This window comes from Puma concolor, chromosome A2 (genome assembly GCF_028749965.1).
Source record: "Puma concolor isolate L17-30 chromosome A2, mPumCon1.1.hap2, whole genome shotgun sequence".
NCBI classification, from domain to species: domain Eukaryota; kingdom Metazoa; phylum Chordata; class Mammalia; order Carnivora; family Felidae; genus Puma; species Puma concolor.
Window position 1 is genome coordinate 54,802,027 of NC_141668.1, and position 26,136 is coordinate 54,828,162.

The following is a 26,136-nucleotide window of genomic DNA, read 5'->3' on the forward strand; positions in this document are numbered from 1 at the left end:
CCCTGATGATGAGTGATGTTGAGCATTTTTCATGTGTCGGTTGGCCATCTGGATGTCTTCTTTGGAGAAGTGTCTATTCATGTCTTTTGCCCATTTCTTCACTGGATTATTTGTTTTTTGGGTGTTGAGTTTAATACGTTCTTTATAGATTTTGGATACTAACCCTTTATCTGATATGTCATTTGCAAATATCTTCTCCCATTCCATCGGTTGTCTTTTAGTTTTGCTGATTGTTTCCTTAGCTGTGCAGAAGCTTTTTATTTTGATGAGGTCCCAGTAGTTCATTTTTGCATTTGTTTCCTTTGCCTCTGGAGACGAGTTGAGTAAGAAGTTAATGTGGCCAAGATCAAAGATGTTTTTGCCTGGTTTCTTCTTGAGGATTTTGATGGCTTCATGTCTTACATTTAGGTCTTTCATCCATTTTGAGTTTATTTTTGTGTATGGTGTAAGAAAGTGGTCCATGTTCATTCTTCTGCATGTCGCTGTCCAGTTTTCCCAGCACCGCTTGCTGAAGAGACTGTCTTTATTCCATTGGATATTCCTTCCTGCTTTGTCAAAGATGAGTTGGCCATACGTTTGTGGGTCCATTTTGGGGTTCTCTATTCTGTTCCATTGATCTGAGTGTCTGTTTTTGTGCCAGTACCATACTGTCTTGAGGATTACAGCTTTGTGATACAGCTTGAAGCCCGGGATTGTGATGGCTCCTGCTTTGATTTTCTTTTTCAAGATTGCTTTGGCTATTCGGGGTCTTTTCTGGTTCCATACAAATTTTAGGATTATTTGTTCTAGCTCTGTGAAGAATACTGGTGTTACTTTGAAAGGGATTGCATTGAATATGTAGATTGCTTTGAGTAGTACCGACATTTTAACAATACTTGTTGTTCCTATCCAGGAGCATGGAATCTTTTTCCATTTTTTTGTGTCCCCTTCAATTTATTTCATAAGCTTTCTACAGTTCTCAGTGTATAGATTTTTCACCTCTTTGGTTAGATTTATTCCTAGGTATTTTATGGTTTTTGGTGCAACTGTAAATGGGATCGATTCCTTGATTTCTCTTTCTGTCGCTTCATTGTTGGTATATAGGAATGCAACCGATTTCTGTGCATTGATTTTATATCCTGCAACTTTGCTGAATTCATGAATCAGTTCTAGCAGTTTTTTGGTGGCATCTTTTGGGTTTTCCATATAGAGTATCATGTCATCTGCGAAGAGTGAAAGTTTGACCTCCTCCTGGCCGATTTGGATGCCTTTTATTTCTTTGTGTTGTCTGATTGCAGAGGCTAAGACTTCCAATACTATGTTGAATAACAGTGGCAAGAGTGGATATCCCTGTCTTGTTCCTGACCTTAAGGGGAAAGCTCTCAGTTTTTCACCATTGAGGATAATGTTAGCATTGGGTCGTTCATATATGGTTTTTATGATCTTGAGGTATGCTCCTTCTATCCCTACTTTCTTGAGGATTTTTGTCAAGAAAGGTTGCTGTATTTTGTCAAATGCTTTCTCTGCATCTATTGAGAGGATCATATGGTTCTTGTCCTTTCTCTGATTGATGTGATGAATCACGTGAATTGTTTTGTGGATATTGAACCAGCCCTGCATCCCAGGTATAAATCCCACTTGGTTGTGGTGAATAATTGTTTTACTGTATTGTTGGATCCGGTTGGCTAATATCTTGTTGAGATTTTTTGCATCCATGTTCATCAGGGAAATTGGTCTATAGTTCTCCTTTTTAGTGGGGTCTCTGTCTGGTTTTGGAATCAAGGTAATGCTGGCTTCATAGAAAGAGTTTGGAAGTTTTCCTTCCATTTCTATTTTTTTGGAACAGTTTCAAGAGAATAGGTGTTAACTTTTCCTTAAATGTTTGGTAGAAATTCCCTGGAAAGCCATCTGGCCCTGGACTTTTGTTTTTTGGCAGATTTTTGATTACTAATTCAATTTCCTTACTGGTTATGGGTCTGTTCAAATTTTCTCTTTTATCCTGTTTCAGTTTCGGTAGTGTATATGTTTCTAGGAATTTGTCCATTTCTTCTAGATTACCCATTTTATTGGCATATAATTGCTCATAATATTCCTTATTATTTTTTTATTTCTGTTATGTTGGTTGTGATCTCTCCTCTTTCATTCTTGATTTTATTTATTTGGGTCCTTTCCTTTTTCTTCTTGATCAGACTGGCTACTGGTTTATCAATTTTGTTAATTCTTTCAAAGAACCAGCTTCTGGTTTCATTGATCTGTTCTGTGGTTTTTTTTGGTTTCGGTAGCATTAATTTCTGCTCTAATCTTTATTATTTCCTGTCTTCTGGTGGTTTTGGTCTTATTTGCTGTTCTTTTTCCAGCTCCTTAAGGCATAAGGTTAGGTTGTGTTTCTGAGATCTTTCTTCCTTCTTTAGGAAGGCCTGGATTGCTATATACTTTACTCTTATGACCGCGTTCACTGTGTCTGAGAGATTTTGGTTTGTGGTGTTAACATTTTTGTTGACTTCCATATACTTTTAATTTCCTCTTTAACTGCTTAGTTAGCCCATTCATTCTTTAGTAGGACGTTCTTCAGTCTCCAAGTATTTGTTACCTTTCCAGTTTTTTTCTTGTGGTTGATTTTGAGTTTCATAGCATTGTGGTCTGAAAATATACATGGTATGATCTTGATCTTTTTGTACTTACTTAGGGCTGATTTGTGTCCCAGTATATGGTCTATTCTGGAGAACGTTCCATGTGCACTGGAGAAGAATGTATATTCTGCTGCTTTAGGATGAAATGTTCTGAATATATCTGTTAAGTCCATCTGGTCCAGTGTGTCATTCAAAGCCATTGTTTCCTTGTTGATTTTTTGACTAGGTGATCTGTCCATTGGTGTGAGTGCGGTAAGAATCTTGATAATCTTCTTGTGGCACTTAATTTATTGCTATGGCTCCATTTCATAAGACAGAAGTTTAAAACTTCATGATGTGTCACAATCCACTTATAGAAATTTAGTTCTATAGATTTGTAGAAGCTTGATTTTCATAATGACATTAAAAAACAAATGGTTATGAATAAGTTGGTAGTAATTTTTGGTTAAAACTTCATGATGAAGGGGATGATGTAAAGTAATAGTAAAAATCAATAAATTTTTAGAGTTTTACAGTAAACATTGTAAATACATTTTTCTTTCTATTTTTCACTTGAAGCATAGTTGACATATAATAAGATATTAGTTGACATATAATAAGATATTAGATATGGAACAGTGATTCAACAATTACATACATTACAAAATGCTCACCAGGATGAGTGTAATTATCCTCTGTCATCATATAAAGATATTGCAATATTATTGACTATATTCCCTGTGCTGTATTTTTTGTCCCAAGACTTATTTATTTTATAACTGGAAGTTTGTATCTGTTAGTCCCCTTCATCTATTTTGCCTATCCTCCTTCACCCCCCTCCCCTCTGGCAACCACTAATTTGTTCTCTTATTTATCTGCCTGTTTCTTTTTAATTTGTTTATTTGTTTTACCTTTTGATTCTCTATATAAAAGAAATCATGATATTTATCTTTCTCTGTCTGATTTATTTCACTTAGCATAATACCCTCTAGGTCCATCTATGTTGTTACAAATGGCAAGATTTCATTCTTTTTCTGAGTTATATTCCATTGTATATATGTACACCACATGTCCTTATCCATTCATCTATTGATGAACACTTAGGTTGCTTCCATATTTTGGCTATTGTAAATAATGCTGCAATAAACATAGTGATACATATAACTTTACAAATTAGTGTTTTCATTTTCTTTGGATAAATGCCCAGATGTAGAATTATTTATTGGGTTTCGTGGTATTTCTATTTTTAGTTTTTTGAGGAATTTCTATACTGTTTTCTATGTGGCTGCACCAATTGATGATCCTCCCAACAATGCACAAGCGTTCCTTTTTCCCCACAATCTTGCCAACACCTGTTATGTGCTATCTTTTTGTACATTTTTTTCTTTTATTTTCTTCCCGCATTGGAGAATAATAAAACAATTACAATAAATTGTGTGTCTCTGATGACAACACTTTTATGGTATGCTTTCTGGAAAACTTCTTGAGGAATTCAGGAATTGTTGTTAAAATAAGAATATAAGGCCCACATTATAGAAAGGTCTTATTATATACTAAAAAATATAAAAAAAATAATTTCACACAGATGAAGTCTGCTTGTGAAATACAACATAGAATCCTAGCAAGCTTTCTAATATAACTTTAAATGTTCTATTTCAAGATATTTTTGAGAAAGATAGGAAGTTAGTTACACAGCAGAAAGCATCTGTGTTAGTTTTGTTCCTTCTGCCTTTGAGAAGAATAAAGATACTTTATGTGTTTTTTAAAAATTTTAATGTTTTTATTTTTGAAAGAGAGAGAGAGACAGAACACGTGGAGGAAGGGCAGAGAGAGAGAGAAAGAGAGAGAGGGAGAGTCTGAAGCAGGCTCCAGGCTCTGAGCTGTCAGTACACAGCCTGATGCAGGGCTTGAACTCATGAGCCGTGAGATCATGGCCTGAGCCAAAGTCGGATGCTCAACTGACTGAGCCATCTAGGTGCCCCAGAATAAAGATATTTTAAATGTGAGACTATATTTTGAATATTACTTGAGGTGTCTAATTAGGTTTAAAAAGCTACAAAGTTACATAATCAAGACTGCCATAAATGTTAATAGGCTACCTGTTAGATATGAAATGTAGGGGTGTAGAGAATCTCTTTGCTGAGTGTTGGTAGAAACAGTTTTTTAAATCATAGTTTCTATTTTGTGGTCACTTTGCTTCTTGCCCTACCTAGTCTCTAGTGGTACCTTTAGTCATAACTGTTATTCATCTTGGAGCCCAGGGCTAATGGAGAGAACATTTAAAAAAAAATAACATTACAATGTGTGGCTAGGACAAAGAAAAGATCTGCCCTATATGTGACTAATATCTTTCTATCAACTGGAAAACACTTGGCTTTTCACTTTCTATTTCTTTAAATGCCTATCCTACACTTTGTAAAATTCTGTTGTTCTCTTTCTCATATAATGCATTAATATTTCAGGTCACATTTTTAAAAAACTTTTTAAATGTTTATTTATTTTTGAGATAGAGACAGAGCACGAGCAGGGAGGGACAGAGAGAGAGGGAGACACAGAATATGAAGCAGGCTCCAGGCTCTGAGCTGTCAGCACAGAACCCGATGTGGGGCTTGAACCCACAAACTGTGAGATCATGGCCTGAGCTGAAGTCGGACGCTTAACTGACTGAGCCACCCAGGCACCCCCCACATTTTTAATATTTATACATTTTATGTTTTTCTTAAGATGCTTCTCCTTTTTATAAAGTTTCAAAAACTTGCCATTTGAAAGGATTTTTGTTAAGTTTTACCATATTTAGATTTGCTTTGAACTACCTTGATTTGGTAATCTAAAACTATATGAATACCATTTGAATTTGTCAATTATTAGCATTTTATGGCAGTTTAATATTTCTATGAAATTATAGATTTAATTTAAAATATTTCAACATTAGGGGAAGTGGGTGATGGGCATTGAGGAGGGCACTTGGGATGAGCACTGGGTATTGTATGGAAACCAATTTGACAATAAATTTCATATTAAAAAAACAAAAAACAAAACAAAAATAAAATATTTCTACATTGTACTGAACCTTTTTTATTATAAAGACAAAAGGCTTAAGTATGTTGCTGTTCTTTTCATTTTTAACATTTATTTATTTTTGAGAGAGAGAGAGTGACAGAATGTGAGCAAGGGAAGGGGAAAAAGAGAGGGAGACACAGAGTCTGAAGCAAGCTCCAGGCTCGAGCTGTCAACACAGAGCCCAATGCATGGCTCAAACTCACAAACTGCAAGATCATGACCTGAACTGAAGTTGATCGCTTAACTAACTGAGCCGCCCAGGTGCCCCTGGAAGGTGCTTTCAAATTACATTTGTGGCAGATAATATGCTATATTATTCTATGTTTAATAAAATAAACTTACCAGGCACCTGGGTGGCTCAGTTGTTTGAGCATCCTACTCTTGATTTCAGCTCAGGATGTGAGATCAAGTCTTGGGATCAAGTCTTGCATTGGGCTCAGCATGGAGCCTGCTTGAGATTCTCTCTCTCCCTCTTTGCTGCTCCTTGGCTTGTGCGCACTGTCTCTCTCCCTCTCTGTCTTTCTCTCAAAGTAAATAAACTTTAAAGTAAAATAAAATAAATTTGCCTTTAAAAATTAGAAATATCCAGGGCACCTGGGTGACTCAGTTGGTTAAGCATCCGACTTCAGCTCAGGTCATGATCTCGCAGTTTGTGAGCTCAAGCCCTGCGTCATGCTCTGTGCTGACAGCTCGGAGCCTGGAGCTTGCTTCGGATTCTGTGACTCCCTCTCTCTCTGCTCCTCCCCCACTCACACTCTGTCTCTCTCTCTCTCTCTCTCTTTCTCTGTCTCTCAAAAAAAAAAAAAAAAAAAAAACCAACCAACCAACCAAACAAACCAAAAAAGAATAAATGTTTAAAAAAATTAGAAATATCTGTACTAATTTTCATTTCAGATCTGCCCTATATGTGACTAATATCTTTCTATAGATTTGGAAATGAAGTTCTTGAGTGTACTCTTGCAGTTAAAACATTATGCAGACATTGCACATCAACTAGTCATTAGGGAAATGCAAATTAGGACTGTAGTGAGATCAACCACACACCCATTAGAACAGGTAAAATAAAAAGTAGTGACTACCACATGCTGACAAAGATGTGGAGAAACTGAATTTTTACACATTATTGGTGAGAATATAAAATGGTATAGCCTGGAAGACAGTATATCTGGAAAATAGTTTGGCAGTATCTTAAAAAACTAAACCTGTAACTATCACATGAACCAATAATCACAACAATTTCCTGGATATTTATTTATGTCAGACAATTAAAAAAATTTTTTTTAAAATGTTTTATTTATTTTGAGAAAGAGCAAGAAAGAGCATATGCAGGGGAGGGGCAGAGACATAGGGAGAGAGAGAATCCCAGATGGGCTCTGTATTGTCAGCTTGGAGCCCGATGCAGGACTTGAACTCATGAACCGTGAGATCATGGCCTGAGCTGAAATCAAGAGTCAAGACTTAACTGACTGAGCTACCTAGATACCCTGAGAAATGAAAACTTGTATTTGCACGAAAACCTGTATAAGAATATTCATGGCAGCAGTAATAATAAAAAACCGGAAACAACCCAAATGTCCTTCAGCAGGTAAATGATTAAATGGTATATTCATACCATAGAATACTAGTTTGCAATAAAAAGGAACAAAGTATTGATACATGTAACAACTTGGATGGATCATAGGGACATTATGCTGAGTGGAAAAAAAGACCATCTCAAAAGGTCATATAGTATATGATTGTATCTATATAACAGTCTTAGAAAGAGAAAATTGTAGAGATGGAGAGCAGATTAGCGGTTACCAGGAATTAGGGATGATGAAAATGAAGAGGATAAGTGTGACTATAAGGGAGTATCACTAGATAGATCTTTGTGGTGATGGAATAGTGCTATATCTTGATTGTGCTGGAGGTTATACTAATCTACACACATGATAAAATGGCATAGAATGAAACATTCTCTTTGTACCAGTATCAATTTCCTAGCTTTGATATCATATCAAATTTACCTATGGTGTAATGATTAAGAGAAACTAGAATAAAGAGCACATTGATTTCTTGTATTATTATTTTTTTAAGTTTATCTATTTATCTTGAGAGAGAGAGAGCAGGGGAGGAGCAGAGAGAGGGAAAGAGAGAATCCCAAGCAGGCTCCACAGTCAGTGCAGAGCCTGACCTGGGGCTCGATCTCAAGACCCTGTGAGATCATGACCTGAGCCGAAATCAAGAGTCGGATGCTTAACTGACTGAACAATGCAGGCGCCCCTGTACGATTTTTTAATGGGGTAAAATTCACATAAAATTAACCATTTTACACTGTACAATTCAGAGGTATTTGTACATTTACATTGTTGTGCAATCCTTGCCTCTATCCAATACCAAAACATTTTCATCATCCCAAAAGGAAACCCCATACCCATTAAGCCTTTCTGCCCCCACCTTCCTTCCAGGCCCTGACAACCACTAAACTGCTTTCTATCTTTATGGATTTACCTATTCTGAATACTTCATCTGAATGGAATCATATAGTATGTGATTTTTTTGGTTTGAATTTTTCTATTTACATAATATTTTTATTTATTTTTTAAATTTTTATTAATTTTTTTAACGTTTATTTATTTTTGAGACAGAGAGAGACAGAGCATGAACGGGGGAGGGGCAGAGAGAGAGGGAGACACAGAATCTGAAGCAGGCTCCAGGCTCTGAGCCATCAGCCCAGAGCCCGACACGGGGCTCGAACTCACGGACCGCGAGATCATGACCTGAGCTGAAGTCGGACGCTTAACCGACTGAGCCACCCAGGCGCCCCCATAATATTTTTAAAGTATATTCATGTTGCTCATGAATCAATCTTTCATTTCTTTTTATGACTAAATAATATGGCACATTTGGTTTATCGTTTCACCAGTTGATGGATCATTACACCTTTTGGTTATTGTGAATGGTGCTGCTCTGGACATTCATGTGCAAGTTTTTGAACATCTACTTTTAATTCTTTGGAGTATATTCCTAAGAGTGGAATTGCTAGGTCATATGGTAATTCTATGTTTAAAATTTTGAGAACTGCTTGGGGCACCTGGGTGACTCAGTTGGTTGAGTGTCCGACTTCAGCTCAGGTCATGATCTCACAGTTCATGGGTTCAAGCCCCACGTCAGGCTCTGTGCTGACAGCTCAGAGCCTGGAGCCTGTTTCATATTCTGTGTCTCCCTCTCTCTCTGCCCCTCCCCTGTTCATGCTCTGTCTCTGTCTTAAGAATAAATAAACATTAAAAAAAAATAAAATTTTGAGAACTGCTAAACTGTTGTCCATAGTGGCTAAACCCTTTTACTTTCCCCGGCAGTGTACAAGGGTTACTGTTTCTTTACATGCTTGCCAACATGTGTTATTTTCCTTTTTGAAAGAAAAGTTGTTGTTGCATATTTGAAAGTTGCTAAGAGAGTAGATGTTAAAAGTTCTCATGACAAGAAAAAAAATTTTTTGTACCTATTAATGGTGTTGGGTGTTAACTAGACTTATTTTGTGATCATTTCACAATATACAGATATTGAGTCATTATATTGTATACCTGAAACTAACATAATGCTATATGTCGATTATACCTCAAAAAATTATTATAGCCATCCTACTGGATATGAAGTGGATTTCCTCTCATGGAGGAAATTTGCATTTCCCCAAAGACTAAACATCTTTTCATATGCTTGTTGGCCGTTTGTGTATTCTATTTAGAGAAATGTCTATTCAAGTCTTTTTCCATTTTTAAATTTGGTTGTCTGTCTTTTTTATTGTTATTGAGATGTAAGAGTTTAAAAAATTTTTTTAATGTTTATTTTTGAGCAGTGAGAGAGAGGGGGGTGAGGGGCAGAGAGAGAGGGAGTCAGAATCTAAAGCAGGGTCCAGGCTCTGAGCTGTCAGCACAGAGCCCTACGTGGGGCTTGAACTCATGAGCCATGAAATCATGCATGACCTGAACCAAAGTTGGACGCTTAACTGACTGAGCCACACAGGCACCCAGAGTTGTAAGAGTTTTTTTTATATCTTCTTATAGTAGATCTTTATCTGATACATGATTTGCAAATATTTTCTCCCATTCTTTGTGTTTTCTTTTCACTTTCTTGATGATGTCCTTTGATGCACAAAAATTTTAAATTTTGATGAAGTCTATTTTTTCTTTGTTTGCTCTTACTTTTAGTGTCATATATAAGAAACTATTGCCAAACACAAGGTAATGAAAATTAACCCTTATGTTTTCTTTCAAGAGTTTTACAGTTTTAGCATTTATATTTAGATCTTCAAATCATTTTGAGTTAATTTTTTTATTTGGTGTGAAGTATGGGTCCAATTTCATTCTTTTTCATGTAGATATCCAGTTGTTCCAGCACCTTTGTTGAAGAGACTGTTCCTTACCCATTGCATGATCTTGACATCTTTGTTGAAAATCAGTTGAACTCTTGATTCTACTTTATTGATCTATGTATCTACCCTTACACCAGTACCACAGTGGTTTGGTTACTGTAGCTTTGTAATATGTTTTGAAATTGGGATGTGTGAGTCCTCCAATTCCATTTTTCTTTTTCAGGATTGTTTTGACTATTGAGTTCTTGAAATTCCATAGGAATTGTAGGAACAGCTTGTCAATTTCTGTAAAAAGGCATTTGGAATTTTGAGAGGAATTACATTGAATCTGACAGAGTTCTGCAAGAGTTGATTTGACAGCTTTTGTTAGCTTATTAGTTGCTTCTGTGGAGAAATAGAGCTCTGGAATGCTCTACTCCCATTTTTGTTGACATTACTCCTGTACTAGTTTTTGCATCTTCCTATAAATTTATGAGTATTTCAAAATTAGAAGTTTAAAAAGTTATCCCAATTTTGTGACCTTCTAAGGAATGAGCTATTATAAATTCATAGAAAAATAGTCTTTGTGGTTGTGTGCAGACTTTAGCTATAGAAAGTATTTTCTTTCTCCTGAATAATTTGGTTTAGAATATGACAGACAGCAAGAGAGGAATTGGAAGAAAGAGGTAGAGATTATTACCCTAATTTGAAGATCTCTAAGTTTCTGTTCTTGAGTCCCCAGTTCTTAACATATTTACCTCTCATTTTGGTAAGATCAATGACAGTTTTGTGTTAATTCAAGCATCACCTGGATAATACCCTTTTGTGGATATTGAAGAGGTAGGTATGATATGGTAAAGTGGAATTTGAAGGACATTTTATGGATATCTTCTATATTGAAAGGAGGGTAAATAGATATGAATAGCAAGTAAGGCAGGTACAATTAGGATTTAATTAATACCCAGCTTAATTACTTTTCTGTTTTGTAAAGTTTACTTATTTTTGAGAGTGGGGGAAGTGGGGCAGAGAGAGAGGGAGAGAGAATTCCAAGCAGGCTCTGCACTGTCAGCACAGAGCCTGACATGGGGCTTGATCTTAGAAACCATGAGATCATGACCTGAACCGAGATCTAGAGTCAGATGCTTAACCGACTAAGCCAGGCATCCCATTAATTACTTTTCACTAGTGGTTATTGACGTTTTTTATTGATTCTCTTCCCCCTTAACACTTGTCACTTCTTTGTAGAGAATAAAATAAAAATCTATAGTTATATACTACTATATATAATACTTTAGAATTAGCTTTCAAATTCTTGGTTCAGGTCAGAGTCAAGAAATCTAAGCAGTTTTGAAAATTTGTTGAACTTGCTTGACCAATATGTGTCAGCTTTATTATACTGACATTAGCTATAATATATGTATAAAATATGCTAGATTTGTTTTTAAAAAGGGCTTACAGTGTATATAAATAGGGGCCATTTATTAACTTAAGAGATCTTTCTTAAATATCTCCTGTCTGATAGGTACTGGATTAGGTACCGAGAATAGAATGTGGGCAAAACCAGTTTTAGTTCCTGCTCCTAAGGCAGAGTACATCTACTTGGTATATTATTCACCTATGCAAAAACAAACTGACCATTATATCTCCAGAGCAGCAATTTATTTCTTGCCTACATTACCTGTAGGTGATTGTTGATTAGTTGTGGCTTTGCCTACATGTCTCTCATTCCAGGATAAAGGAGCAACCTCTATCTGGGACATTTAGGTTTCCCTCTCCCTCTCTGCACTTTAGCCATACAGACTTCTTTCTTTTCCTTGAACAAACCCAATGGTTCATTTCCAGGGTCTTTTCCTAAAAGATTCAGTTTACTTGGCACACTACACACCACACCTTCTCATCATGTCCTAGTTAACTCACACTTAGTTAAATCTCAGCTGAAGTTCAGTTATTAGGGAAAATTTTCCTGATCCCCCAAGTCTGTGTCAGTTTACACTAATTCAAAGTGATCAGCCAGTAATTGAATTGATTACTAAAACAAAAGTCAACACTCTTTAGAGGATTATAAAAGGAACCAGAATACATTTTGTCATCCATAATGTCCAATATATAATCAAAGTTCATAGTCATGTAAAGGAGAAGGAAAATGGAACTCAAGAAAAATGAGTGGTCAATAGAGATCAGCCCTAAGATGGTTCATAAATTGGACTTAGCTGAGAAAGGTTTCAAAGCAGCTATGATAAATATACTCAAAAATTAAAATAAAATATGTTTAAAGAGTCAAAGGAAAATGAAACCTTAATGAATTAATAGATAAGGAATATCAGAGAAAAATGGAAAGTGTAATAAGAAAACCAAATGGAAATCCTAGGTCTGAGGAGAAATAATAAATAAATAAATAAATAAATAAATAAATAAATAAATATTTCTTGTATGGATGTGAGGGCTATCTGGCTGTGACATCTTTCATCCCATTGATCACTAGCATTGATTTGGCTGATCTGGCTGGCTAGGCGGGTGTTCCTTTCCTCCCTCACTACTTCATGTGTGTTCCTCACAAAGCTGTGTGCTCTGTCAAAGAGGGTGACCTTCCCCAATGAAGGAGTATAGTTCTTCTGTCAAGGGTATACAAGTAGCTGTGCTCCACTGCTAGAACCCCCAAACAAGCTCTCAAGGTCCATTTATAGGCGAACAGGGTAGTCAAAATTCCAAGATTCCAGACACATCCAAATGAGGTGCTGCATGTGGCAGTCTGCCTTTCTTAAAAAAAGGAAGGAAGGAAGGAAGGAAGGAAGGAAGGAAGGAAGGAAGGAAAAAGATTAAAATTTTCCTGTATGAAATTTTTACAGCAGATTGGAGATAGAAGAATAAAGAGGATATCAGTAGAATTGTCCAATCCAAGAAACACAGAGAAAAAAGATTGAAGGAAAAGGAACAGAGCTTCTAGGATCAGTGGGAAAATATCAGTCTTACATATGTGTAATTAGAGTCCCAGAAGAGGAGAGTGACAATGGTAGGAAGCCTATTTGAAGATACAATGGGTGAGATTTTCTCAAATTTGATCAAAAACATGGATTTATTGATCTAGGAAACTCAGCTAGCCCTGAACAGGATAAATTCAAAGAAAAACACACATAAGCTTATCGTAGCTAAACTGCTGAAAACCAAAAATAAAGAGAAATCTTGATAGTAGTCAATTTCAGATGTTCCATGGCATACACATGTTAGAAGATTCACTGGAACTCACAGGACTCAGAAGGAGTTATACTTACTATGCTCTGTTACAATGAAAGTATATAAAGCTGGATTAGGTAAAGGAAAAAGATGTATCAGCTAGAATCAAGAGGAAACCAGGCACAAGCTTTCAAAGTCCTCCCTCATGGTGGTCTTATGGGAGACACGTTTTCCTCCTGCACAGAGCTCTAGCAACATATATGAAGTGTTTATGTCCAACTCACCAAAACTGACCCAAAAAGAAATAGAAAATTTTAAACAGCTCTACATCTATTAAATAAATTGAATTCTTTCAGTAGGCAATAATGTTTTAGATAGGTCACAGAAAATACTAACCATGAAAGAAAAAAAAAACATATTGGACTTCATCACAATAAAACCTTCTGCTATTTGAAAAATACCATTAAGAAAACAAAAAGGCAAGTCACAAATTAGGAGAAAATGTTTGCAAAATAAATATTAATTCAGAACACATTAAGAACACTTACAACTCAATAAGAAGACTTATAACCTGATTAACAATGGGCAAACAACCTAAAGAAACACTTCACAAAAGAAGATACATGAATGGTCAATAGGTACATGAAAAGGTATTTAATGTTAGTCATCATAGAACTATAAATTGAAACCATGAAATACTACTACATACTAGAATGGTTAAACTAGAATGGTTAAAATTTTAAAACCAAATGTTGATGAGGATTAGAGATAAGATTGAAAATCTTACAGATTGTTGCTGGAAGTGTAAAATGGCTGCTGCTGTTGTTGTGTATGTGTACATAAAGTTAAAACAGGAGATTAGGAGAAGAAGATGGCGGCATAGGAGGGCGCTGGGCTCACCTTGTCCTGCTGATCACTTAGATTCCACCCACACCTGCCTAAATAACCCAGAAAACCACCAGAAGACTAGCAGAATGGACTCTCTGGAGCCAAGTGTAGACAAGAGGCCCACAGAAGAGGGTAGGAAGGGTGGAGAGGTGGTGCATGCTACACGGACTGGTGGGGGGGAGCTGGGGCAGTGGAGGGGCAGCCCACTAGGCAAGGCAGAGCTCCTGAAGTCTGGCTTGCAAAAGCAGAGGGGCAGACTCCATGAGTTTTGACAGCCAGTGGGACTTAACATCTGGAATGTTAAAAGTCAACAGCTCTGCTCGGAGAGCAGGAGGGCGAGAGGACACTGGGAGGGAGAGTTGTTGAGTCCCGGAAGACAGAACTCAGCTCAGGACAAAGGCGCTGGTAAGCACCATCTCCCTCTCCCATCCCCCAGCCGTAATCCCAAAGGGAACCAGTTCCCATCACCGAACTTGCTTATACCATGCAAACACCCAACACTGTGCTTATGTGGATCCATCCCTGCGATGGGTCTGCCTCCCTCTCGGTGCTGCAGGGCCCCTCCCGCAGGGGACCACCGATGGCAAAGTGAGTTAAGCCTGCCCCTCCTGCCCCTGTGCACCTTGCAGATCCACTCTGGCTAATATGCCAGATCCCATCAAAGCAGCACCACAAGCCTGGCAGTGTGCAAGTAGCCTGGACAGGGGCCACACCACTCCACAGTGAGTCCTGCCCCTGGGAGAGGGGAAGATAAGGTACACACCAGTCTGACTGTGGCCCCAGCGGTGGGCTGGGGACAGGCATCAGGTCTGACTGTGGCCCTGCCCACCAACCCAAGTTACTCCAGACAGCACAGGGGAAGTGCCCTGAAGTTTGGCACCACCCCAGGGACTACCCAAAATGACGAAACGGAAGAACTCTCCTCAAGAGAAACTCCAGGAAGTAGTGACAGCTAACGAATTGATCAAAAACGATTTAAGCAATATAATGGAACAAGAATTTAGAATAATAGTCATAAAATTAATCGCTGGGCTTGAAAAAAGTATAGAGGACAGCAGAGAATCTATTGCTACAGAGATCAAGGGACTAAGAAATAGTCATGAGGAGCTAAAAAATGCTATAATGAGGTGCAAAATAAAATGGAGGCGACCACATTTCGGATTGAAGAGGCAGAGGAGAGAATAGGTGAATTAGAAGATAAAATTATGGAAAAAGAGGAAGCTGAGAAAAAAAGAGATAAAAAACCCCCAGGAGTATGAGGGGAGAATTAGAGAACGAAGTGATGCAATCAAACGGAACAATATCTGTATAATAGGAATTCCAGAAGAGGAAGAGAGGGAGAAAGGGGTTGAAGGTGTACTTGAACAAATCATAGCTGAGAACTTCCCTGATCTGGGGAAGGAAAAAGGCATTGAAATCCAAGAGGCACAGAGAACTCCCTTCAGACGTAACTTAAATCGATCTTCTGCACGACATATCATAGTGCAACTGGCAAAATACAAGGATAAAGAGAAAATTCTGAAAGCAGCTAGGGATAAACATGCTCTAACTTATAAAGGGAGACCGATAAGACTAGTAGCAGACCTATCTACTGGAACTTGGCAGTCCAGAAATGAATGGCAGGAAACCTTCAATGTGATGAACAGAAAAAATATGCAGCTGAGATTCCTTTATCCAGCAAGTGTGTCATTCAGAATAGAAGGAGAGATAAAGGTCTTCCCAAACAAACAAAAACTGAAGGAATTCATCACCACTAAACCAACCCTACAAGAGATCCTAAGGGGGATTCTGTGAGTGAAATGTTGCAAGGACCACAAAGTACCAGAGACATCACTACAAGCATGAAACCTACAGACATCACAATGACTCTAAACCCATACTTTTCTATAATAACACTGAATGTAAATGGACAAAATGCTCCAACCAAAAGACATAGGGTATCAGAATGGATCAAAAAACAAGACCCATCTATTTACTGTCTACAAGAGACTCATTTTAGACCTGAGGACACCTTCAGATTGAAAGTGAGGGGATGGAGAACTACCTATCATGCTACTTACTGGAAGTCAAAAGAAAGCTGTAGTAGCCATACTTATATCAGACAAACTAGACTTTAAATTAGAGGCTGTAACAAGAGATGAAGAAGGACATTATATAATAATTACAGGGTCTATCCATCAGGAAGAGCTAACAATTATAAATATGCACCCAATAGGGGAGCCCCCAAATATATAAAACAATTACTCCCAAACATAAGCAACCTAATTGATAAGAATGTGGTAATTGCAGGGGACTTTAATACTCCACTTACAACAATGGATAGATCATCTAGACACAAGATCAATAAAGAAACAAGGGCCCTGAATGATACATTGGACCAGATGGACTTGACAGATATATTTAGAACTCTGCATCCCAAAGCCACAGAATATACTTTCTTCTCGAGTGCACATGGAACATTCTCCAAGATAGATCACATACTGGGTCACAAAACAGCCCTTCATAAGTATAAAAGAATTGAGATCATACCATGCATACTTTCAGACCACAATGCTATGAAGTTTGAAATCAACGACAGGAAAATGTCTGGAAAACCTCCAAAAGCATGGAGGTTAAAGAACTAAATTCATTACTAAAGAACCCATTCATTACTAAATGGGTTTAGTACCATTACTAAACCCATTCTAAATGGGTTTAGAACCCATTACTTCATGGGTTAAAGAACCCATTCATTACTAAAGAATGAATGGGTCAACCAGGCAATTAGAGAAGAAATTAAAAAATACATGGAAACAAATGAAAATGAAAATACAACAATCCAAACACTTTGGGATGCAGTGAAGGCAGTCCTGAGAGGAAAAAACATTGCAATCCAGGCCTATCTCAAGAAACAAGAAAAATTCCAAATACAAAATCTAACAGCACACCTAAAGGAAATAGAAGCAGAACAGCAAAGACACCCCAAACCCAGCAGAAGAGAAATAATAAAGATCAGAGCAGAAATAAACAATATAGAATCTAAAAAAACTGTAGAGCAGATTAATGAAACCAAGAGTTGGTTTTTTGAAAAAAATAAACAAAATTGATAAACCTCTAGCCAGGCTTCTCAAAAAGAAAAGGGAGATGACCCAAATAGATAAAATCATGAATGAAAATGGAATTATTACAACCAATCCTCAGAAATACAAGCAATTATCAGGGAATACTATGAAAAATTATATGCCAACAAACTGGACAACCTGAAAGAAATGGACAAATTCCTAAACACCCACACACTTCCAAAACTCAAAGAGGAAGAAATAGAAAACTTGAACAGGCCCATAACTAGCAAAGAAATTGAATCAGTTATCAAAAATCTCATAATCTTAAGAGATACTACCTATCCTTCTCAAGCTGTTCCAAAAAATAGAAAGGGAAGGAAAGCTTCCAGACTCATTCTTTGAAGCCAGCATTACTTTGATTCCTAAACCAGACAGAGACCCAGCAGAAAAAGAGAACTACAGGCCAATATCCCCGATGAATATGGATGCAAAAATTCTCAACAAGATACTAGCAAATCGAATTCAACAGCATATAAAAGGAATTACTCACCATGATCAAGTGGGATTCACTCCTGGGCTGCAGGGCTGGTTCAACATTTGCAAATCAATCAATGTGATACATCATATTAATAAAAGAAAAGATAAGAACCATATGATCCTGTCTATCGATGCAGAAAAAGCATTTGACAAAATTTAACATCCTTTCTTAATAAAAACCCTCGAGAAAGTCGGGATAGAAGGAACATACTTAAAGATCATAAAAGCCATTTATGAAAAGCCCACAGCTAACATCATCCTCAATGGGGAAAAACTGAGAGCTTTTTCCCTGAGATCAGGAACACGACAGGGATGTCCACTCTCACCGCTGTTGTTTAACATAGTGTTGGAAGTTCTAGCATCAGCAATCAGACCACAAAAGGAAATCAAAGGCATCAAAATTGGCAATGATGATGTCAAGCTTTCACTTTTTGCAGATGACATGATATTATACATGGAAAACCCGATAGACTCCACCAAAAGTCTGCTAGAACTGGTCCAGGAATTCAGCAAAGTCGCAGGATACAAAAATCAAGGTACAGATGTCACTTGCATTCTTATACACTAATAATGAAGCAACAGAAAGACAAAGAAACTGATCCCATTCACAATTGCACGAAGAAGCATAAAATACCTTGGAATAAACCTAACCAAAGATGTAAAAGATCTTTATGCTGAAAACTATAGAAAGCTTGTGAAGAAAATTGAAGAAGACATAAAGAAATGGAAAAACATTCCATGCTCATGGATTGGAAGAATGAATATTGTTAAAATGTCAATACTACCCAAAGCTATCTACACATTCAGTGCAATCCCAATCAAAATTGCACCAGCATTTTTCTCAAAGCTAGAACAAGCAATCCTAAAATTTGTATGGAACCACAAAAGACCCCGAATAGCCAAAGTAATTTTGGACAAGAAGACCAAAGTGGGAGGCATCAGAATCCCAGACTTTAGCCTCTACTACAAAGCTGTCATCATCAAGACAGTATGGTATTGGCACAAAACAGACACATAGACCAATGGAATAGAATAGAAACCCCAGAATTAGACCCACAGACGTATGGCCAACTAATCTTTGACAAAGCAGGAAAGAATATCCAATGGAAAAAAGACAATCTAACAAATGGTGCTGGGAGAACTGGACAGCAACATCCAGAAAGATAAAACTATACCACTTTCTTACACCATTCAGAAAAATAAACTCAAAATGGATAAAGGACCTGAATGTGAGACAGAAAACCATCAAATTCCTAGAGGAGAAAGCAGGAAAAAAACCTCTCTGACCTCAGCCGCAGCGATTTCTTCCTTGACACATCCCCAAAGGCAAGGGAATTAAAAGCAAAAATGAACTATTGGGACCTCATGAAGATAAAAAGCTTCCGCACTGCAAAGGAAACAATCAGCAAAACTAAAAGGCAACCAACGGAATGGGAAAAGATATTTGCAAATGACATATTGGACAAAGGGCTAGTATCCAAAATCTATAAAGAACTCACCAAACTCTACACCCGAATAACAAATAATCCAGTGAAGAAATGGGCAGAAAACATGAATAGACACTTCTTTAAAAAAGACATCCAGATGACCAACAGTTACATGAAAAGATGCTCAATGTCGCTCCTCATCAGGAAAATAAAAATCAAAACCTCACTGAGATATCACCTCATACCAGTCAGAGGGGCTAAAGTGAACAAATCAGGAGACTATAGATGCTGGTGAGGATGTGCACTATTGGTGGGAATGCAAACTGGTGCAGTTGCTCTGGAAAACAGTGTGGAGGTTCCTCAAAAAATTAAAAATAGATCTACCCTATGACCCAGCAATAGCACTGCTAGGAATTTACCCAAGGGATACAGGAGTGCTGATGCATAGGGGCACTTGTACCCCAATGTTTATAACAGCACTTCCAACAACAGCCAAATTATGGAAAGAGCCTAAATGTCCATCAACTGATGAATGGATAAAGAAATTGTGGTTTATACACACTGGGATACTACATGGCAATGAGAAAGAATGAAATATGGCCTTTTGTAGCAATGTGGATGGAACTGGAGAGTGTTATGCTAAGTGAAATAAGTCAGGCAGAGAAAGACAGATACCATATGTTTACACTCCTATGTGGATCCTGAAACACTTAACAGAAGACCATGGGGGAGGGGAAGGAAAAAAAAGAAAAAAAAAAGGTTAGAGAGGGAGGGAGCCAAAGCATAAGAGACTCTTAAAAACTGAGAACAAACTGAGGGTTGATTGGGGGGGGGTGCAAGGGAGGGGAGGGTGGGTGAGGGGTATTGAGGAGGGCACCTGTTGGGATGAGCACTGGGTGTTGTATGGAAACCAATTTGACAATAAATTTCATATTAAAAAAAATAATAAAAAAAAAGAAAAAAATTTAAAACATATTGTTGTTACATGACCTAACAATTCTACTCATAGGTGTTTTAGCAAGATAAATAAAAATGTGCCCATAAGATTTGTATACAAATTGTTCCAGTTGCTATTGCTGCATAACCATCCCAAATTTAGTAGCATGGATAAAGACATTTTATCATGCTTATGGATTCTATAGTTAAGGATTTGAGAAAAGACAGGTAAGATGACTTTTCTGTTTTGTCTATGTTTATGGCCTTAGCTGAGAGGGCTCAAAGGCTAGGGGTGACTTGGGGCTGGAATTATCTGAAGACTCGTGTGCTCATAGGTCTGCTGGTTGATGCTGACTATTAGTGGGGAGTCAGTAAGATTGTCAATGGAGAACTCCTACATGTGGCCTCTCCATATTAGTCCTTGGACATTTTCATAATACAGTGGATAGGTTTTGAGAATGATGGTCCGACAGAGAATCAAGTGGAAGCTATATCACCTCTGTGACCTAGCCATGGTAACAAGCTTACCTACATTGAAAGGGAGGTTACATTGATTGCACTTCTTGATGAGACAGATGTGTCCAAGTTATCTTGTAAGGAGATTGTGTTGTGGTCATCTTCAGATAGTAGTCTGCCAGGTGAATGTGTATAGCAGCTTGATTCATAATAGGTCCAAACTAGAGGTAATCTGTATGTCAATCAACAGGTAAACAGGGAAATACATTGTGGTATGTTCATAAAAGTTAGCAATAAGAAAGAACAAGCTATTGATATACTCAACAGCATTAATAAATTTCAAAAACATTATGCTGAGAAGATGAAGCCAGAAACACACGTACATAATATATGACTCCATTTATATGAAGCTCTTGTGCAGCCTGAAATAATCTATAGTGATAGAAATCAAATCAGTAGTTGCCTGAGATAGGGGATTGGAGGATTGACTGGAAAGGTTGGATATATAGAACTGAACATTTAAAATGTGTACATTTTGGGGCGCCTGGGTGGCGCAGTCGGTTAAGCGTCCGACTTCAACCAGGTCACGATCTCACTGTCCGTGAGTTCGAGCCCCGCTTCGGGCTCTGGGCTGATGGCTCAGAGCCTGGAGCCTGTTTCCGATTCTGTGTCTCCCTCTCTCTCTCTGCCCCTCGCCCGTTCATGCTCTGTCTCTCTCTGTCCCAAAAATAAATAAACGTTGAAAAAAAAATTAAAAAAAAAATAAAATGTGTACATTTTATTGTATATAAATTGTATCTCAAAGTTGATTTTTAAAAACTAAAAAAAAAAATAGTAAGGGCAGATAGAAATTAGAAACAAGCATACAACTCTTTTGAGAAGTTTTAATGTAAAACTGGAACAGGAAATGTGAAGATAGCTAAAGAGGAAATGAGGTTAAGAGCTTTTTGGGGTGAATGAATTAGTAGCGAGGGACAAATTTAATTAGGAAGAGACGGAGACTTGTTAAAGTGATTTTGTTAGGTAGGTAAGAGAGGATAATTGTAGTGCATTATTCAAAGGATTGGCCTCAAATAGGTTCATGGACAATTCATTTATAGTTACCAGAAGGGAAGATGGAGTGTATAGATACAGATGCTTTAGGTATGTAGACATTTGTGAATATGTGGTAATTTTCTTGTGATTGTTCAGTGAAGTAGGAATTAAGATTATCAGCCAAGAGTTAGAATGGGGAGAAGGTTTTGGGGTTTTGAGTATCAGATACAATACATGAAACAAGCAGGAGAGTGGGAAAGTGAGTAGACTATAGGGGAACTCTGCATGATTGCCAGGTAGCCTTAAGGGCATGCTTAAGGTTCTTGGTCATAACTTTTAAGTGTTGTTTTAGTCATTTTCTCCACTTTGTTCAGCTGAGTGGTGCTGACATGGACCATGTAGAGAGTTGGATTTTACCAGGGCTGTATTTTTCCAGAGGAATAAACAATTAAAGGCAAAAGAGCTGAGAAAGTATATTCAAAATGGTGATTAGAATTGACTAATAATTTAAACATTTTTTTTTTCAACGTTTATTTATTTTTGGGACAGAGAGAGACAGAGCATGAACGGGGGAGGGGCAGAGAGAGAGGGAGACACAGAATCGGAAACAGGCTCCGGGCTCTGAGCCATCGGCCCAGAGCCTGATGCGGGGCTCGAACTCAGGGACCACGAGATCGTGACCTGGCTGAAGTCAGACGCTTAACCGACTGCGCCACCCAGGCGCCCCTAGAATTGACTAATAATTTAAATGGGCAAGGAGAGAAAGAATATTGGGATATGACATTATGTCCGGTACGGTCAAAAGGTTTTGGGGTTTGAGTGCATAAAAGGGTGTGCTGAAAAGATATGAGAGATCAAAGTGGGTAATGAGAAGGACTAGAGCAGTAGCTCTCAAAGGATCATTTGGGGATCTCTTGGGAGTCCCTAAGACCCTTTCATGTAGTCTACAAGCTTAAAACTATTTTCATAATAATAGTAGGGCTTCTACTTGTCTTTTTCATTCCCATTGATAAATAAACAGTGGTTCTTTCCAGATGCTACATGGTAAGTGATGACTAATGGTATGCTTATGTGTTCTTGTTTTTTAAAAATTTCTGTTTTGTTTTTAAATATAGTAAATATCAATAGATATTAACCTACATAAATAAACAACTTTTTCAGAGCCTCAATAATTTTTAAAAATAATTTTATGAACAATTTTAGATTTATAGAAAAGTTACAAAGATAGTATAGAGTATTCCCAAATATCACACACCCAGCTTCAGTTTCTCTCTTTTTTTTAATTTAATTTTTTATTTTTAAAAATTAGCATATAGTGCAACAATGATTTCAGGAGTAGATTCCTTAGTGCCCCTTACCCATTTAGCCCATCCCCCCTCCCACAACCCCTCCAGTAACCCTCAGTTTGTTCTCCATATTTATGAGTCTCTTCTGTTTTGTCCCCCTCCCTGTTTTTATTAGTTTTGTTTCCCTTCCCTTATGTTCATTTGTTTTGTCTCTTACAGTCCTCATATGAGTGAAGTCATATGATTTTTGTCTTTCTCTGACTGAGTCATTTCACTTAGCATAATACCCTGTAGTTCCATCCACGTAGTTGCAAATGTCAAGATTTCATTCTTTTTGATTGGTGAGTAATACTCCATAGTATATATATACCACATCTTCTTTATCCATTCATCCATTGATGGACTTTGGGCTCTTTCCATACTTTGGGTATTGTTGATAGTGCTGCTATAAACATGGGGGTGCATGTGTCTCTTCGAAACAGCACACCTGTATCATGTGGATAAATGCCTAGTAGTGCAATTGCTGGGTCATAGGGTAGTTTTATTTTTATTCAGTTTCTCTTAATGTCATTTTAGGATTGCACATTTGTCATTACTATTACATTTCTATTAACTAAATTCCAGACTTTATTGGGATCTCATCAGTTTTTTCATCATTGTCCTTTTTCTGTTCTAGGATCTGTTCCAGGATACCATATTGTATTTAGTTGTCATGTCACCTTAGTCTCTCTGGTCTCTAAGAGTTTCCTGGTCTTTTTTGTTTTTTTATGACCTTGTTACCTTTGAGGAGTACAGATTGGAAATTTTGTAGAACATCCCTTAAATTGAGTTTTCTCTAATGTTTTTCTCATTATTATATTGGGTTTATGGGTTTTTGGAAAGAATATCACAGTGGTTAAGTGCCCTTCTCATCATATCATATCAGGGGTGCGTGATATTCACATGACATCATGGTTGAGGTTAATCTTGATCAAGTCAGTGTTTGACAGATTTCTCTTATAAAGTTACTATTTTCCCCTTTCTATATCCTATTCTTTGGAAACAAATCACTATATACAACACATTCTCAATAGGGAGGCAGGGAGTAAACTCCTCCTGGATAAATCATTTGGAATTCTTATGAAAGGAAGCCTTGTCTCTTGCTCTCTAAATTTTATATATTTATGTATGTATGTCTTGCCTTTCATATGGATTCATGTATGCTTATTTTATACTTTGGGTAATAATTCAGTACTAAGTTATTTGTTTCATTGCTGAAATTGTTCCAGCTTTGGCCATTGGATATTCCTTTAGGTTGGCCCAATATTTTGAAGTGTAAAATGGCTCTGACCAAATGTTTGAGAATAGCTCATCTAGGTTATGATCATAGGATTGAGTAGCTGAGGCAGGGAAGAAGACAGTGTTGTTGGAGATTTTTAGGGATTAAGAGTTCAGGGTGTGAGAAAATAATCACCAAGAATTTAAGTCTGAGTAGTTTGAAAGAGGGACAGTGAGTCAGAGCTAAGGTCATTTACAAATGAAGGGGATGGATAGTGGTGGGTTTGATTGATAGATGGCAGCTACAGGAGTTTCAGGGTAATGTTGGGTGGATATTTTAAAAAGAGAGAGGGAGAATGATCTGGAATGATAATAAGGAGGAAGAAGGACACTTATTTTACCTCTAGGCCCAGTGGTTTCTTCCAGGGCTACATGAGGAAAAGCAGCCACTCTGAGAAGATCACAGGGAAAGCAGTGTCTTTAGAGAAGAACCAGGCTTTGTGTTAGAATAAGAAGAAAGAGACATACAGAGAATTGTTGAAGTTGTAGAGGATTTGGCTGCTAACAGATTGTTAATTTCAGAAGGCACAGTGAAAGAACCTCTTTCCAGAATTAAGATGGGATGGGAGATGGCGGTAAAACAGAGTGTACAAGAGTTATAAACCTTAGTGTGTGAAGCCAGAGTGTAACCTGGGGGTGGTAGCTTCTTGTGGTTCCCAATTTAAACAGGAATCAGGGATGAAGGGAATAATGACTTTGGTTTTGGCAGACCAGAGGCAGATAGTGGTGGTGAGGCTGTGAAAGTTTCAAGGATAAGGAGGTATTTTGAGACCTCTCTTTTGAGTTCTACAGAAGAAGGCTCAAGTTTTACTTGAGCTTGCATGCCTGTGAAACACGTGAGGATACAGATGAACTCAGGTATGCAGTTGAGGTCTCCCATTTGATCTCTTGTCAAGTGGAAGATAAGAGGTCTGGCTATTTGGTGTTACTATTGTATAATATACACACAGAAAAATGTGCAAATCAGTGTTAAGCTTGTGAATTTTCACTAAATGAAAATTTAGTAACTGGCCCCTACATCAAGAAGCAGAATATTACTAGAACCCAAGAAATAACTCCCTCAGGGGAACCATTATCCTAACTTTTTTTTTTTTTTTTTATTTACATCCAAGTTAGTTAGCATATAGTGCAACAATGATTTCAGGGGTAGATTCCTTAATGCCCCTTACCCATTTAGCCCATCCCCCCTCCCACAACCCCTCCAGCAATCCTCTGTTTGTTCTCCATATGTAAGAGTCTCTTATGTTTTGTCCCCCTCCCTGTTTTTATATTATTTTTGCTTCCCTTCCCTTGGGTTCATCTGTTCTGTCTTTTTTTTTTTTTTTTTTTTTTTTGTTCTGTGTCTTAAAGTCCTCATATGAGTGAAGTCATATGATTTTTGTCTTTCTCTGACTAATTTTGCTTAGCATAATACCCTGTAGTTCCATCCACGTAGTTGCAAATGGCAAGATTTCATTCTTTTTGATTGCCGAGTAATACTCCATTGTATATATATACCACACCTTTTTTATCCATTCATCCATCGATGGACATTGGGCTCTTTCCATACTTTCGCTATTGTTGATAGTGCTGCTATAAACATTGGAGTGCATGTGCCCCTTCAAAACAGCATACCTGTATCCCTTGGATAAATACCTAGTAGTGCGATTGCTGAATCATAGGGTAGTTCTATTTTTAGTTTTTTGAGGAACCTCCATACTGTTTTCCAGAGTGCATTATCCTAACTTTTAACACAATCAATTAGTTTTGCCTGTTTTTGAAGTGTATGCAAATGTAGTTACAGAGCATGTACTCTTTCGTCTGCCTTCTTTTCCCCAACATTGTGACACTGATATAATTATAGTTTTCTTATTGTCATTGTTGTATAGAACTCCATGTGGTATATTTATCCATTCTACTCTTGATGAACATTTGGTTTGTTTCTAGTTTTTAACTGTTTACAAAAACTGCTGCTCTGAGAATTCCTAACTAAGCACATCTTTCAGAAAACGTATATCCACATTTCTCTAGGGTATATTTTTATGAGTGGAATTGTTGGTCTGTGGAAGATGCATTTGTTCAAGT

General features: G+C 37.4%; 1 protein-coding gene across 4 annotated transcripts in view; it reads left to right on the forward strand.

Annotated features, from left to right (window-relative positions):
* HYCC1 (hyccin PI4KA lipid kinase complex subunit 1) overlaps positions 1-26,136 on the forward strand; it is a 105,927-nt gene that overhangs the window by 21,953 nt on the left and 57,838 nt on the right. The gene's annotated exons all lie outside the window — the stretch shown is intronic.